We start from the raw sequence: 12,517 nt of genomic DNA, 5'->3' as shown, positions 1-12,517 counted from the left end.
ATCCCATAGTCCAGTGCCCATATACCCATCACACATCCTCCATCCCATAGTCCCGTGCCCATATACCCATCATACATATCCGCGATCCCATAGTCCCATGCCCATATACCCATCATACATATCTGCCATCCCATAGTCCCATGCCCATATACCCATCATACATATCCTCCATCCCATAGTCGAGTGCCCATATACCCATCATACATATCCGCCATCCCATAGTCCCATGCCTATATACCCATCATACATATCCTCCATCCCATAGTCGAGTGCCCATATACCCATCACACATCCTCCATCCCATAGTCCCATGCCCATATACCCATCACACATCCTCCATCCCATAGTCCCATGCCCATATACCCATCATACATATCCTTCATCCCATAGTCCCGTGCCCATATATCCGTCATATATATCCTCCATCCCATAGTCCCATGCCCATATACCCATCACATATCCTTCATCCCATAGTCCCGTGCCCATATACCCATCATACATATCCTCCATCCCATAGTCCCATGCCCATATACCCGTCATACATATCCTCCATCCCATAGTCCAGTGCCCATATACCCATCACACATCCTCCATCCCATAGTCCCGTGCCCATATACCCATCATACATATCCGCGATCCCATAGTCCCATGCCCATATACCCGTCATACATATCCTCCATCCCATAGTCCAGTGCCCATATACCCATCACACATCCTCCATCCCATAGTCCCGTGCCCATATACCCATCATACATATCCGCGATCCCATAGTCCCATGCCCATATACCCATCATACATATCCGCCATCCCATAGTCCCATGCCCATATACCCATCATACATATCCTCCATCCCATAGTCGAGTGCCCATATACCCATCATACATATCCGCCATCCCATAGTCCCATGCCTATATACCCATCATACATATCCTCCATCCCATAGTCGAGTGCCCATATACCCATCACACATCCTCCATCCCATAGTCCCATGCCCATATACCCATCACACATCCTTCATCCCATAGTCCCGTGCCCATATACCCATCATACATATCCTCCATCCCATTGTCCCATGCCCATATACCCATCATACATATCCGCCATCCCATAGTCCCGTGCCCATATACCCGTCATACATCTTCCATCCCATAGTCAACCATTATGACATCATAATGAGCGGCGGCAGGGCTTGCAACCTATGATGACATCAGCGTCGCCATGGCAACCATTATGACATCATAATGAGGGGCGGGGCTTGACACACACACACTTTTTCCCCATTATATAGACAGGGGCAAAATTGGAGAATTGGAACGCGCAGGGTTAAAATTTCGCCTCACAACATAGCCTAGGACGCTCTCGGGGTCCAGACGTGTGACTGTGCCAAATTTTGTGGCTGTAGCTGCGACGGTGCGGATGCCAATCCCGGACATACACACACACATACATACACACACACATACATACATACATACACACTTTGAGCTTTATATATTAGATAGAGGCCTGTCTATCACATTACTTAACTCCCTTAATACCGTGGCTATCCCTGCAAAAGGATCTGTGAGCCAGTAATGGCAGCAGAATTTGAGATGTTACTTTTAGCATTTGATTGGGTTTCAATTTGTCACAGCAGCATAGGGGCAATTTAACGAAACCTAGAAATTGATGACTCAGTGTGGGTCACAAAAGCTGAACTGGGGATCGCGCAACAAAAGGATCAGGTGAAAAAATTTCACACTGCTTCATTCTTATCTGCGCTGACATCATATATCATGAGCCGATGAGTTGAAAAACTGATAAAATTGGCAGACTTGACAAACCTTAAGGTGTTTGGGTACGGTAAGAAATGAATTCAGCCGATTGTATCATCCCCTGACAGCTGAGCAATTCTCCAATATCAGACGCCAATGTACACACAGGCTCATTCATAGAAGCACGACTGTTCTGATGGTCAATCCCAGGACCTTCAAGTTCCTGTAAAAAAATTAGTATTCATGGTGTAGAGACATGAGGGTCAGTGGGTGCCCCCATCCACCAGCACGGCTGTCTTTAGTAAGATCACATGGACCCGGACTCTTACCACTGACAGATTGTCCTTCATTGTTTTGCAGGTGAACAAGCTACATAGACTTATGGGTAATCAACACATTAGCAAACATTAATTGTTCAATAACCCTGCGTCCCTGTCCTCCAAAGACAGCAACACAATAAACTGTAGGAGCGGATATAATAGGTAAACAGCAGCCATTCAGCAATTCACAAACATCAATTCAAGAGTCAACGTTTAGACTCGTAAGAACAATAGTCTATGACTCTTGACCCACCGATGAAAAACAACAAGAGCCAACGTCCAGACTTGTATGAATGATAGTCTATGTCTCCTGGCCTACTGAAACTATACGTCTGGCATAATTAAGATTAAATGCTGCTTGGTGCATAATTGGTGTAAAGAAGGAGCCGCGGATAAAAAAAAAGCAAGAATATTTTAGAGCAACCTTCGTTGTTGCAGACATCCAGGAGAAAATTAGAAGAAAGTCTATAAAATTGCTGCCGATCTGATTCAGACACAACGCATTTGGTGTGTGACTATGGATTTACAGATTGTGGGTTCAATATTTTTTAATATAACATGCACATGTGCACGTCTTCAAACTTTATGCACAATTACCTGATCAGGAGTGTGAGCATTGTTTCTTTCACGAAAACACAAGACTCTGTTTTTATTTGACCCATACTTTACTGTGGAACAGAAGATAATCATGCCCCCACAATTTTTCATCTACAGTTTTGTATAATCCTACAAATTCCTACTGATTTCCTCCATTTCATGAGAGGCGAGACTTAAAGGGGTTGCCCTGTTAAAAAAAAAAAGTTATCATTAATCAATAGGGTAGATGAAAGCTTCCCGATCGGTGGGTGTCCCACAGCTGGGACCCACAGAAATCAGAAAATCGGGAAGATGATCACCGTTGAAAGATGGCCTGGCAGGTCAGATGTGGGAACGCCAATCCTCTATGTAATCCTATGTAGCTGCCAAAAAAAGCTGAGCGCAGTGCTCTGCGATCCCCTAGGGAATAAATGGGTTGCAGGTGGAGCATGCGCACTGTTGCTCCATTCAGGAAGTCGGACCCACACTGATCAACAACTTATCACCAATCCTGTGGAGAAATAAGTTTTTTTGGTCACTTTAATTATCTTTATGTCCTAGGTTCATATAAGGAGTAGGGGGAGGCTCCTGCTGCAGCTAGTTGTCTTTACATACAGGGGACAGTAACAGTAAATGATCTTCTAGTGCAAATGGTTTCAAAAGCCTCCCATTTGCACAACCCATGTGAAAGCATGAGGACATCACAGCAAGGAGTTTTGTAGGATTATGGCTGACAATCTGAAGAAGCAATTAATGTAATGTCTCCTGCATCGGCTGAAGGTTTTAAAAAATTGAGACACCATCTAAAAGAGAAGAAAGACACTCAAAATAACGATCAATATAATATCAGCACCCAAGTTGGGGAAGTGGAACTGAAAAGGCAGAATGTGTGACCTCTGCTCAATCAGGACCTAAATCAACTGCATCTCTCATGGCTTGGTTTGGGGTTTTCATTCTGTGACCTGTTGCTTTGTGGTCGGTTCTTCTGCCTGTTGAGGTATTATTCTTTTCCTTTCCTGTCCAAGTGCTGATTGTTCACATTCCGGGTTGGGATTTATATAGTATCAATTCTCTGCACTTCCTTGCTGGCTATACTTCAAGATGGATGTGTACTTAGGAGTTTCAGCTCTTTATCTAAATGGTTTACCTTGTTTGGTAAACTCCAGTTGTAATCTTTCTGCAAGTTTATTTGCTTTCCATTTCAGCACCTCTTCCTTTTTCCACTGTTAGATTCTTGGGAGATCTTTCTTGTTTCTTTACTTTTGGTACTCCTTAACCTGCAACCCTTCAACTTATATGCTGTCACGATCCATTTTTGGATTTGTGGCAGTTCAGGCTCCACTAAGTTAAAACTTTTCCTTTCAGGCCATCGGGGGTTATTGTCAGATTTTCCCCTGCTGGCAACCTGGTGTTACTGCAGTGCTGCTGCATCAGGTGATGTGTGTGGTGACCACTCCCTACATCTTTTAAAAGGTCACCTGGTGCATCAGCTGACTGTTGGTTATACAGGTCCTTTCTGGAGACAAGCCTAGCAGAAGCAGCTCTCTGGTGCCTGCAACGTTTGGTGTTAAGAGTCTTGTTGCTGTTGATATCTGCTGTGTGGAGCTTTGCAGCGGTGCATATAAGCTAAGTGTGGTGTTTTTTCTCCTAGTCCCTTTTGATGTTTGTCACTTTCCCATTTGTGTACTATCTGCAGTGGCAAAGGCTAGTGCTCCTTGCCAGCCAGTGCATTAGCCAGGGACTGAGTCAGGTGACACTAGGGATTAGGTTCGTGACAGCGGCAGGGGGAAGGACCTGCATAGGGTATTAAGGGGAGTGCAGGGATAGGCTCAGGCTGAGCTCAGGTAGTGACCATCCCTCATTCCCTATTGCTAGGGCCTTCCTTTTGCCTTTTCCATCCCGTTGTGTGCGTGTTGCGCCATCCGTTGACCGACAACCTCTTAGGGTTGAGTCATACCGTGATATATGCCTTTCTAGTCTTTACAGAGACCCAGGGCCGGCATTAGTGGCAGGCAAACTAGGAATCTGCCTAGGACCCCCACTATCTCAGGGGCCCTCAGCAAGTGGTGTGCTGCTAACAGCCCCCCCTAATTACACATTCAACTTAAAGCAATGGAGGAGAAAGCGTGAAATGACGCTTTCTCTCTCATCACTACCCATCTGCCTCTGATGCAGTGGGTGTGCGATGATGTCACTTCACCGTGCGCCACACTGTGCCAGCAGTGGAGCTGGTGAGACGTGCTGCAGAAGGCAGAGCAGCGGGGGAACGAGGAAGAGAGGTGAGTATTGTATTTATTTTTTTATAATACTGCTGGACTGTGGGGCTCCATTATACTGTGTGTGTGTGTGCATTATACTCTATGAGAGGGCTGCATTATACTCAGGTTGACTGCATTATAGTCTATGAGGGAGAGTGCATTATATTCTGGGTGGGCTGTGTTATACTCTGAGAGTGGCTGCATTATACTCCGTGAGGGGGATGGATTATATTCTATGAGGGGACTGCTGTCACGGTTCCACCCCTCAGTGTGTCTGGGATGCAGTTGCTGAAGCTGTTGGTGCTTTGATTGACAGCTCAGTCAACCAGTCTTGAACACGGGCAGGCTGAGCTGTTAATGTATTGATTGACAGCTATACTGTCCAGTCTAAGACTGGGAGGCACTGGCTGCATCCAAGTGTTCATTATCCCAGGTGATTGCCATGCTACTTAACTGAGCTTTTTCTCCCAGACCTTTGCCAGACATACATACAGCTAGTTAGGCAACTTTCACACTAGCGTTGGCCGACGGACGTCGCACTGCGTCGTGCCAACGTACCGTCGCACGCTGTGAAAGTTGTGCACAACGGGGGCAGCGGAAGCAGTTTTTCAACGCATCCACTGCCCGATTGTAATGTTCAGGGAGGAGGGGGCGAAGTTTCGGCCGCGCATGCGCGGTCGAAAATGGCGGACACGACGCACAAAAAAAGTTACATGTAACGTTTTTGTGTGCGTCACGGCTGCCAAAACACGACGGATGCGACGTGTGGCCATACGTCGCAATGCGACGCTAATGCTTGTCTATGGAGAAAAAACAAATCCTGCGGGCAACTTTGCAGGATGCGTTTTTTCGCCAAAACGACGCATTGCGACGTACGTTGGCCGACGCTAGTGTGAAAGTAGCCTTAGGTTTGTTCTCTCTGTGCCTTGAGTTCTGCATGCTTGATCTTAAGTTGCCTGACCTTGGACCTTGTTTAAACTTTTCTGCTCTGATCCGTTATCCTCCTGGTATTCTGACCTTGGAACACTACCTGACCATGCTTTTGTCTTTCCATTCTGCTTATGACATACCCTCCTGGCTTCTGACCTTGGACTCCTTTACTATTCTGACTTGGCCTTGATAAGGGACTAGCATCACAGCTGAATTATACTGTATGAGGAAGTTGCATTATACTCTACGAGGGGGTTGCAATATACTCTAAGAGGGGGGCTGCATTGTACTCTATGAGGGGGCTGCATTGTACTCTTTGAGAAAGTTGCATTATACTCTATGAGGGGGCTGCATTATAATCTATGAGTTGGCCCACATTATAACCTTGAGTAGGCTGCATTATACTCTATTGGAGGCTGCTTAATACTCTATGAGGGGGCTGCATTATGCTCTATGGGATGGCTGTATTATTCTGTATGAGGGGGCTGCATTATACTCTGAGGGCTACATTATACTATATGATGGCTGCATTATCCTCTATGAGGGAGCTGCATTATACTCTGAGGGCTACATTATACTATATGGGGACTGCATTATACTTTATGGGGTGGCTGCATTATACTCTATGGGGGCCGCATTATACTTTATGAAAGGGCTGCATTACACTCTATGGGGGGCTGCATTTTGCTCTGAGGAGAGGCTACATTATGCTCTGAGGGTGCTGCATTATGCTCTATGAGGGGGGAGCTGAATTATGCTCTAGCAGGGCTGCATTATGCTTTGAGGGGGGCTGCATTATACTCTGTTGAGGACAATGGGGGCATTATACTGTTAGTACTATGTGGGGGCTGCATAATACTCTATTAAGGGCCATGGGTAGTGCTTTATACTCTATGTACTATATGGGATCTGCATTTTACTGTATTGAGGACTATGGGGAGAATTATACTATGAGGAGTGCATTGTACTATATGGAGGACTATAGCGGATGCATTATAGAATATGGAAGTCTTATGGGAGTGTATTGGACTATGAGAAGTGTATTACACTATATGGAGGACTATGAGGAGTGTATTAAAGTATATGGAGGGATATGGGGCACATTACACTATATGGAGGACTATGGGGCACAATCAAGGAGGACTATGGGGTACATTATACTATGTGGAGGGCTATGGGGCGGATTATACTAAACAAGCAAAGTTGGATTGGATTGTTTATGCGAGAACAGAAATCATTGTTCTCAGCAGCACATCCTCGGTGAAACCTGCAGATAACATGATACTGTATGGGGACAAATTGATCTACTAGTGACCGTTCTGTGTCCATCATTCTTCCTCAGCCAGTGTAAAGAGACCGGGAAACAAGTGTGGAGCAACTTCAATATTGTCGATCACGCTCATTTCACAGTCTGAACTCAGCGCATGTAAATACAACTGAAATTTTTCTGCGTGATGGTGCAATGCGTCAACATATAGGGCCTCACTTTGTCTAAAACCGGCCCTGCAGGGACCAGTTGGGTTTAGGTGCGGCGTTTCCCTGCTGTGAGTGTGAACATATTCCTAACAACATCGTTATTACAAGTGGTGGCAAATGAAGATAAAAATGGAATGACCACGTGACAATGTGTGCAACCAATTTGTGACCAACCAACCAAAGAAAACCAGTGATGCCTGAAAGACCAAACCCAGTCTTTGCGCTATTGGGATCCGTAGTGTAGTTATATGGCTATTCTGTAAATATATATTTTATAAATGGATAAGATATATTTTTACTCTGAAAATCCAGTCCATCATCATTTCTGAAACAAAAAAGATTTTATATCATCCCAACGATTTTTTTCACTCCTGCTCCAGTGCTGCAATATAAGTATGAGCTGCCAAAAGGAATATGGAAAAGGAAAAATCAACTGCTCTGAGCTGAAGACAACATGCCATTCACATAAACCAAGCTAAAAATGAATTTTAAATCAGCTCAAAAATGATATAATTGGAAGAATACTAGTACTATAGAACTATATTCACTTATAGCCAAACACTGCCACATCTAAAAGAGGTCGTTTTATTCCTCAAAAACACATGAATTTCTGCAAACCTCATTCAGAGAAATGCAACAGGTCCAAAATTTCTACAGAAAATCTATCTAACATGAATAACACTTGCTACTGCCACTGTGTGCAAGAATATACTATAATATTGCTCCTATTTACAAGAATATAACTACTAAAATACTGCCCCTATATACAAGAATATATCTACTATAATACTGCCCCCTATGTACAAGAGTAGAACTACTATAATACTGCCCCCTATATACAAGAATAGAACTACTATAATACTGCCCCCTATGTACAAGAATATAACTACTATAATACTGCCCTCTATGTATAAGAATATAACTACTATAATACTGCTCCTATATAGAAGAATATAACTACTATATTACTGTTCCTATGTACAAGAATATAACTACTATAATACTGCTCCTATGTAAAAGAATATAACTACTATTATACTGCTCTCTATGTACAAGAATATAACTACTATAATACTGCCCCCTATGTACAAGAATATAATTACTATAATACTGCCCCCTATGTACAAGAATATAACTACTATAATACTGCTCCCTATGTACAAGAATATAACTACTATAATACTGCTCCTATGTACAAGAATATAAGTACTATTATACTGCTCTCTATGTACAAGAATATAACTACTATAATACTGCCCACTATGTTCAAGAATATAATTACTATAATACTGCCCCCTATGTGCAAGAATATAACTACTATAATACTGCTCCCTATGTACAAGAATATAACTACTATAATACTGCCCCTATATACAAGAATATAACTACTATAATACTGCCCCCTATGTACAAGAATATAACTACTATAATACTGCTCCCTATGTACAAGAATATAACTACTATAATACTGCCCCTATATACAAGAATATAACTACTATAATACTGCCCCCTATGTACAAGAATAGAACTACTATAATACTGCTCCCTATGTACAAGAATATAACTACTATAATACTGCCCCTATGTACAAGAATAGAACTACAAAAATACAGCCCCTAAATAGAAGAATATAACTACTATAATACTGCCTCTATGTACAAGAATATAACTACTATAATACTGCCCCTATATACAAGAATATAACTACTATAATACTGCCCCCTATGTACAGGAATATAACTACTATAATACTGCCCCTATATACAAGAATATAACTACTATAATACTGCCCCCTATGTACAAGAATAGAACTACTATAATACTGCTCCCTATGTACAAGAATATAACTACTATAATACTGCCCCTATGTACAAGAATAGAACTACAAAAATACAGCCCCTAAATAGAAGAATATAACTACTATAATACTGCCTCAATGTACAAGAATATAACTACTATAATACTGCCCCTATATACAAGAATATAACTACTATAATACTGCCCCCTATGTACAGGAATATAACTACTATAATACTGCCCCTATGTACAAGAATATAACTACTATAATACTGTCCCCTATGTACAAGAATATAACTACTATAATACTGCTCCCTATGTACAAGAATATAACTACTATAATACTGCCCCTATGTACAAGAATAGAACTACAAAAATACTGCCCCTATGTACAAGAATATAACTACTATAATACTGCCCCTATGTACAAGAATATAACTACTATAATACTGCTCCTATATACAAGAATATAACTACTATAATACTGCTCCTACGTACAAGAATATAACTACTATAATACTGCCCCTATGTACAAGAATATAACTACTATAATACTGCTCCTATGTACAAGAATATAACTACTCAAATTCTGCCCCTATATATAAGAATATAACTACTATAATACTGCCTCTATGTACAAGAATATAACTACTAGAATACTGCCCCTATGTACAAGAATAGAGCTACTAAAATACTGCCCCTATATACAAGAATATAACTACTATAATACTGCCCCTATGTACAAGAATATAACTACTATAATGCTGCTCACTATGTACAAGAATAGAACTACTAAAATACTGCCCCCTATGTACAAGAATAGAACTACTAAAATACTGCCCCTATATACAAGAATATAACTACTATAATCCTGCCCCTATGTACAAGAATATAACTACTATAATACTGTTCCTATGTACAAGAATATAACTACTATAATCCTGCCCTTATGTACAAGAATATAACTACTATAATACTGCCCCTATGTACAAGAATATAACTACTACAATACTGCCCCTATATACAAGAATATAACTACTATAATACTGCTCCCTATGTAGAAGAATATAACTACTATAATACTGCCCCTATGTACAAGAATATAACTACTATAATACTGCCCCCTATGTACAAGAATATAACTACTATAATACTGCCCTTATGTGCAAGAATATAACTACTATAATACTGTTCCTATGTACAAGAATATAACTACTGTAATCCTGCTCTTATGTACAAGAATATAACTACTATAATACTGCTCCTATGTACAAGAATATAACTACTATAATCCTGACCGTATGTACAAGAATATAACTACTATAATACTGCCGCCTATGTACAAGAATATAACTACTATAATCCTGCCCTTATGTACAAGAATATAACTACTATAATACTACCCCCTATGTACAAGAATATAACTACTATAATACTGCCCCCTATGTACAAGAATATAACTACTATAATACTGCTCCCTATGTACAAGAATATAACTACTATAATACTGCCCCTATGTACAAGAATAGAACTACTAAGATACTGCCCCCTATATACAAGAATATAACTACTATAGTCCTGCCCCTATGTACAAGAATATAACTACTATAATACTGCTCCCTATGTACAAGAATATAACTACTGTAATACTGCTCCCTATGTACAAGAATATAACTACTATAATACTGCCCCTATGTACAAGAATAGAACTACTATAATACTGCCCCCTATGTACAAGAATAGAACTACTATAATGCTTCTCCCTACGTACAAGAATATAACTACTATAATACTGCTCCTATGTACAAGAATATACCTACTATAATACTGCCCATATGTACAAGAATATAACTACTGTAATACTGCTCCCTATGTACAAGAATAGAACTACTATAATACTGCCCCTATTCACAAGAATAGAACTACTATAATACTGCCCCCTATGTACAAGAATAGAACTACTATAATACTGCTTCCTATGTACAAGAATATAATTACTGTAATACTGCTCCCTATGTACAAGAATATAACTACTATAATACCGCCCCTATGTACAAGAATAGAACTACAAAAATACTGCCCCTATATACAAGAATATAACTACTATAATATTGCCTCTATGTACAAGAATATAACTACTATAATACTGCCCCTATGTACAAGAATATAACTACTATAATACTGCCCCCTATCTACAGGAATATAACTACTATAATACTTCCCCTATGTACAAGAATATAACTACTATAATACTGCTCCTATGTACAAGAATGTAACTACTATAATACTGCTCCTATGTACAGGAATATAACTACTATAATACTGCCCCTATGTACAAGAATATAACTACTATAATACTGCCCCTATGTACAAGAATATAACTACTATCATACTGTCCCCTATGTACAAGAATATAACTACTATAATACTGCTCCCTATGTACAAGAATATAACTACTATAATACTGTCCCCTATGTACAAGAATATAACTACTATAATACTGTCCCCTATGTACAAGAATATAACTACTATAATACTGCTCCTATGTACAAGAATATAACTACTATAATACTGCTCCTATGTACAAGAATATAACTACTATAATACTGTCCCCTATGTACAAGAATATAACTACTATAATACTGTCCCCTATGTACAAGAATATAACTACTATAATACTGCTCCTATGTACAAGAATATAACTACTATAATACTGTCCCCTATGTACAAGAATATAACTACTATAATACTGTCCCCTATGTACAAGAATATAACTACTATAATACTGCTCCCTATGTACAAGAATATAAGTACTATAATACTGCTCCCTATGTACAAGAATATAACTACTATAATACTGCCCCTATGTACAGGAACAGAACTACTAAAATACTACCCCTATATAGAAGAATATAACTACTATAATACTGCCTCTATGTGCAAGAATATAACTACATATAAGGACAGGCAGGGCTACGAGGTCAGCTTCAAGCTCATGTCTGACCTGGACAGATTCTGGGCCAATTACCCCAAGTTCAGAGATGCTGAGGGCTGGAATAAGTTTGTGTTGGTTCCTATCTCCAGGCCGGACACTGTCACAGTGAATATCACCTTCTGGAATGAGGCCGTTCCTCCACAGGACATCGAGGTGTGGCTCCGGAGACACTGTGACCTCGTCTCTGGACTCACCAAGGTCAGAGATGAGGATGGTATCTGGACAATGGGGTGGCGGGTCTTGGTAAAATTACGGCAATGTAATAACATCACTGCCCACTTACCCAACTCTTTCATTGGGAGGGAGAAGGGAAGGTGTTATTATCCCGGGCAACCCAGAAAGTGTTTCAAATGTGGTGGGAAAGGTCATCTGGCTAACGCCTGTACTGTGGTGAAGTGCAGTCTGTTTGGT

Source organism: Dendrobates tinctorius, unplaced genomic scaffold (genome assembly GCF_039654945.1).
Source record: "Dendrobates tinctorius isolate UK_male_01 unplaced genomic scaffold, ASM3965494v1 ptg000157l, whole genome shotgun sequence".
NCBI lineage: Eukaryota > Metazoa > Chordata > Amphibia > Anura > Dendrobatidae > Dendrobates > Dendrobates tinctorius.
Note: the sequence above shows the minus strand (reverse complement) of the source record.